Raw genomic sequence first — 6,657 nt, 5'->3', positions numbered from 1 at the left:
CTTTGCGACTTGTCTTCTTCAATATCGTTTCTTTTCTTGTTTTCTCTTTGCGACTTTTCTTCTTCAGTATCGTTTCTTTTCTTCCTTTCTCTTTTCGAATTCTCTTCTTCAGTATCGCTTCTTTTCTTCCTTTCTCTTTAGTATCGTTTCTTTTCTTCTTTTCTCTTTTTGACTTCTCTTCTTCAGTATCACTACTTTTCTTTCTTTCTCTTTTCGAATTTTCTTCTTCAGTATCGCTTCTTTTCTTCCTTTCTCTCTTCGACCTCTTTTCTTCAGTATCGTTCTTCTTTTCTCTTTTCGACTTCTCTTCTTCAGTATCACTTCTTGTTTTCTTCTTCTCTCCAGGATTGTTTACTTCCGGCTCTGTTACTACACTTGCAGACAATTCCACCACACTCTCTTCATTCAGATTTTGTTTTAATTTGCATGGTTCACAAATCCACCTGACCTGATCCTTACTCCAATAGTCATATTCGTCCTCATTTAGCTTAACACAACTGAAATGATTCCACGAACCACAGTCGTCACAAGCTATTAGTTTTTTGTTTTTCAGCATTTGTTCTGTTGTACTGTCTTTGACATTTTCGTCCTTGCAACATACACAGAGTACACTACCACTACTATCACTTTCTGCCATTTTTTTTAACATTTGATTGGAAGAGCTCTTCTCTTCTCCCCTCTCTTCTAATGCCACCATTCACTCCAAAATTGAAGAGAACACTTTAAAATTGTACATATAAAACTTTCATATAATATTTATCTTAAACACTTTTCTCGAAAAATTTACTTAGGATCACAAACAGTACACCATATTTCCTTAACTTCTCAACATCATTACCTTTTACGGTTGTCACCATGACAACAAATCCGTCGCTGGTTCGCCATTTTGTAATACTCCTGCTCTGGCAAGCATCCGATGTCTTACTTGTGTGGTGCAGACGCGCGTCAATCCGTATGGTGTTTTCTGGATCCATCATATTTGCAACCCAATCACGAGTATTTAACCTTCAGCTGCCGATATCGCAGGTATGCGCAACTGTCAAAATTGAAGATGCAGTGTCGTCCTTCGGGCTTAGTCTCCATCCGCGAAGAAGTGAGCATCTGTGGCCCAGTGGATACGCCACCCCATTTTCCTAAAATGGGGAAAATTCTAGGTTCGCGGTAATGACGTGAGTACATGGAAGCAAAAATACAAATCACAACGCGAGGTGAGACTTATGTGTAATCCTCACGTATTTTCATAATTTTAAAAAAAATACAGATCTAAATAATTAATAAATACAGAAAACCTTTAATCATGACTTTCTAGGAATATACAAATGAAAATTTGAGTATACAATTCTTCAATTTACATTTTGTATTCTGATTGGTATCGAAACCCGAGAATACCACAAATCATACATAACATAATACTTGTCATAACATCGTAATATTGAAGACCATTTGTTAACAGGTAAGTATTGTATTTAATTCAGAGTACTATTTTGGAAATGTTAAGCGTAAGATAAATAGTAAAACTTCATACATAGATATACTTGTGTTTACATATTTTAGCTGATATTCTATATTTTATTGTTGTTCTAGTCTAAATAGTTATTTTTAGAGTTCCTGGATATCTTCGTTATAGATGATTATGATGATGCCCTGTTGTCGGTAAGTACCACATTTATTTTTTTTACATTAGATATTATTATTATTATTATTATCAAACTTATTTTATATTTTTTTATTACTATTTAAATTATTTTATATCATTTAAACTTCCGTAGTTATACATTCGCTTCATTTCCGTTCCATGTTTCTTCGTAGCAATGCTTATATTTCCTATGTTTACATTATTTTGCTTTAGTGCATCATATAATTGTCTAATATTTATTTTTTCTTCATTTTAATCATTAGCAATGGCAGCAGTACCGGTTATACAGAAGACATCTTCAATATGTAGACACCAGGTTGATCAAATAATAGATAACATCCTACATCTCTCAGATGGATGATTGAACAGAATATAAAATGTAAAGCACATATCTATGATGTATATTATGTTAAAATATAGTAGATGCATATTTTGTCTTGTATTTGAAAATTTTTGAAGTACGTATTCTACAGCTAAAACGGCCTGAATATTATAAATTGATTGTTTAAGAGGATACATGAAATTTGGATAAGGTTTGTCAAGATATTTATTATGTTCAGAAATTCATAATGTTGGTTATTCCTGGTGGCAAAATAATATGGGAGAGAGAGATAGATCTCTCCCAACCTAAAACTTTTAGAGCAGCATCATTTTCATCTTAACCTCCTGGTTTCGAAATTATTCTATAATCCTATGGTTACCTTGTAATATAAAATTTCTTCTTATTCTGCAAACGCTGGAATGTCTAATTTCACTCCAAAGCACGAATGTTAATTAATTATTTTAAAATAGTATTTAATCGATTCGTAATCTTACCGCTTATATTCGCCAATATTTAAAACACAAAAAGAATCGTTTGAAAAATCGCAAAATAGAATCTCATAGAAGTACATTTATCAATTCAATTTTTCTTCTTCGTTTTCTTTTTACTGAAAATATCTTCAGGTACAGATTACCGGACTTATTACCTACATTAAATTCAAACTAAAAGTATTAAACATTAAACACATAAAATTGAACAAATAAATAATAATATAAGAAATACGTAATATGTAATGCATCCCGAACAGATAGAGAATAGGGGCGCATTACAGTCCTTAAATTAGCAGATTCCTCCTACAAGTCTTCATTTTCTCTTATCAACACAAGTCATCGCAATCTTATTGTAATGGACAGCTTTTTGTTCATTTTGACTAATTGTTGCGCGAGGTTAAAATCGTGCGTAATTAAAAGCTTCAATTGTTCATATTTAACAAATTTACTTACGAGACGAGACAGGAGTCTTCTAATAGAAGCATATATACTTTTCGAGACGAGACTACACTTTTCAAGACGAAATAGCGCGTACTCTTCTCTCGTGACAACACTTTATTATTATTATTATTATTATTATTATTATTATTATTATTATTATTATTATTATTATTATTATTATTATTATTATTATTATTATTATTATTATTATGTTGAATTTGTTTATCTATAAACATGCAGTTACATAGTTAATAGTTCTCAAAACATGGTAATAGTCTCGAATTATATTATGTAGTTCACACTTGGCGCGCATTTCGATTGCGCTCGAATACTGTTTCACTCTCACTGCTTCACAAATGGTTGAACACCAGAGTCTACACAAATATTAATGCTCAAAACATACTAAGAGTCTCGAATTAGCCTATATCACGTAGTTCACACTTAGCGGGTATTTCGAACACAAATATTAATGCTCAAAACATACCAAGAGTCTGGAATTATATCATGTAGTTCACACTTGGTGGGCGTTTAGATTGCACTGAAATATGGTTTAACTTTCACTACTCTACAAATAGTAGAACACCAGAGTCTATCTTTTAATATGGAGAATGTGCGATCTCCAATGAACAGACTGACCACTTTTCATTTTGCCATCTACTGGTGGCTTAACGAGGGTTGAAAAAAAAAAGAACATTTCTCTGTATTAGCTTCAGACAGGCAAAGATAGCGTAGGTATGAATACACCCATTAGCCTGGGTAAACATTAGGGTAACGCTACTTTCTCTTTTATAAATAGGATAACATTTGTACAAAAAAATGTAATTTGAATTTGGATAACAACAACAAATTTACTGAACTAAACATAAAATTAAAAAAAAAATACATGTTAGAAACAGAAAGAATGTTGATTGATCATTAAATTAAAGTGAATAAGCACAGCAGTGTGAAAACAGGAAATTTGCTTCTATTGTATTCCAACATAGGAAGTTCAATCGATCAATATATTATGATGACATGCATTGGTGGACAAAATCAGTTGTTTAAAGTTTCTTTGTTACAGTGTAGCAGTGTACTTTTTATGTTTCATTTCGATTACTTTTTCTCTCTCATTTTTTTTAAATGTTTCTTTTTGGACAATTGGTTTTTACCACTACTACTAAATGCAGCGCGTGGTGAATACAATTACAGCGAGATTGAACGCAGAAAAATAACACGAATTCCTCGTATTGAAGTGTCACGTAAACATTAACACTTTTTGGATTTTGATTTTGGTCTGTGGTAGCATTGCCAGTTCATCCAACCAATACGGTCCTCTTTCTGAATTTTTCTGAGAGAAACGAATTATTTATTCTATGTTGTAAAGTTATCAATTAAATATTCATGTATGCAATGGTGTTCATAAAACTTTGTCCACAACAGGGGCGGATCCAGGAGGGGCGATCGGGGCGATCGTCCCCCCAGAAGAGGAAACTTTCTTATTTTATATATATAAATAAAACCCATCACAAAGTTTGGAGCCCTTAAAAGTAGCAGTATGACAACCCACAGCCCCCCAGAAGTAGGTCCTGGATCCGCCCCTGGTCCACAGGGGTGTTAAAGCTGCTAAATTCTTATCATTTCAGGTGTTCAGGCTTTAGCAATGAGGCTATATGAAACTAGGATCTACAGGTTAACGTGGCTTAACATGGATAAGCTTCCGCTGGAAATCAAATTCGGATCTCCCGTGCCACAGGCGCGTACTCAATTTACAGTCACCAGGGAGGTCTTCAAGTGATGCATTTAGGATTTTTAAATTTCTTTGCTTTCGGCATCTATGGTCATGTTAGCCCGTCACGTATGAGGGATGGCGTCGATCGGTGAGCACACTATCTGAGGGAAGGGAAGGAAAAAAGGATTGGGGAAGGAAGGAAGCAGCCTGGGACCTGTATGTTGGGTACCATCCCGACATTTGCCAAGGAAAACCCAAGAAAACCTCACTCAGGATGGCTAGCCTGAAAATGCTTTTACATTTTTTCGACCAAGTGTCTTCACCGTGAATAGAACCCAGGACTGGTCGCACAGCTCTTCAAGTAGTTGTATACATATCTTAACAGGATAAATCTTTGCATAATGTCTTCCTCAAGGGGGGAGGTTTAACTCTAAAATCTTCCTTGCGTATATGCGACTTCATTTATAAAGTATAATTAAAACCGTTATACTTCTTTTTGAATAGTCTTTCGCGCATATGGTTCCGGGATCGATTCCCTGGGGAAGAACCTTGAACAGATTAGGGTGATTCGGATTCCACCTTAAACTGTAGGTGTACGTCTAATAGAGCCCTGATGTTGTACAGAGCCTTCACACAAGAGAAAACAAGTAACAACCCTAATTGAAAAAAAAAATGTTCGATCAAAACTCACCCTTAACAGCAAACTCCCGTTTTTTAAAACTTGAGGAACTAAAAATGCTATATTTTAGAGATTCAAATGTTTATTTATAAAAAAATATTATTGGGTCAGCATTATTATTAGGTCAGTTTCTTAACTAACTAACTCTATGGCCTATGGAACCCGTTCAATGCCGCGTTCACAAAAGCTCCCCATCGACTTCTATCCTTAGCTAACTGGATCCAGTTTTTACTTTCTTCTCAAATACTTTCTTCTTGTTTTTAATCGACATTTAATTTCTTCGTGAAGATGGTTTTGATCTGTAAATATAGATACTAGATACCTGAAAGTATCAACTTTATCAAAAGTATTATTTATATCTTAACGCATCCACAATTTGCAGTATTACGATCCCGACGAACTTTCATATATACAGTTTTCTCTGTATTTACTTCTAAACCCATGTTCTTGCAAACGTTTAATAAGACCTCTGCACTTCTTCCTATCGATCTCCTATCATCTCCTATTAAACTTACATCATCAAAATACGCCATAACCTGGTGAATAGGGGGATTTTTTCTATTGAAGAAAAAATGTTTACGACTTAATACAACTTATTAAATAGAGATTTGTTTGCAAATTATCTTTGCTAAGAGTTTGACTTTCATTTCTAGAAAGAAAGGTAGTCGGTGGGTGAAGCCGAGCGGTCTGAAGCATTAGGATGACGACGGTGAGGTTCGAATCATTCTGTAGTAACAAGGGAGGAATTTTATCTCTCCTCGATGCTATTGTGTTCATGTGTTCATGTAGCTCAGATGGTAGAGCGCTCGCTTAACATGCGAGAGGTACTGGGATCGATACCCAGCATCTCCAACTAACTTTATTTTCATTGATAATAGACACTCGTTTCTTTAGGAAACTAAAGGTGTAAAGAGTCGCTGTAAGGGGATGTAGCTCAGATGGTAGAGCGCTCGCTTAGCATGCGAGAGGTAATGGGATCGATACCCAGCATTTCCAACTAACTTTATTTTCATTGATAAAAGACACTCTTTTCTTTAGGAAGCTAAAGGTGTAAAGACTAAAGAGTCGGTGTAAGGGGATGTAGCTCAGATGGTAGAGCGCTCGCTTAGCATGCGAGAGGTACTGGGATCGATACCCAGCATCTCCAACTAACTTTATTCTCATTGATAAAAGACACTCTTTTCTTTAGCAAACTAAAGGTGTAAAGAGTCGGTGTAAGGGGATGTAGCTCAGATGGTAGCTCTGTGCAACAAGCTCTGACGTGTTTACCTTCCACGGTGCTTTCCTTAGCATTCAGTTTTGCTGTTGTTCTTTTTTTTTGTTCTTTTTTTTTCCTCTGTTATTTTTGTGAGTGAATTCGTTGAATGAACCATGTCGTTA

At 34.9% G+C, this 6,657-nt stretch overlaps 1 non-coding gene across 1 annotated transcript; it reads left to right on the top strand.

The window, feature by feature from the left end:
- Positions 1-6,351: 6,351 nt before the first annotated feature.
- Positions 6,352-6,424, top strand: TRNAA-AGC (transfer RNA alanine (anticodon AGC)). Its single transcript has one exon. It is a non-coding gene; the product is annotated as a tRNA-Ala (tRNA).
- Positions 6,425-6,657: the final 233 nt, after the last annotated feature.

The sequence above is a fragment of the Thermobia domestica genome, chromosome 3 (genome assembly GCF_964235325.1).
Source record: "Thermobia domestica chromosome 3, izTheDome1.hap1.1, whole genome shotgun sequence".
Lineage (NCBI taxonomy): Eukaryota > Metazoa > Arthropoda > Insecta > Zygentoma > Lepismatidae > Thermobia > Thermobia domestica.
Note: the sequence above shows the minus strand (reverse complement) of the source record. Positions and strands in the feature narration are given on the sequence as shown.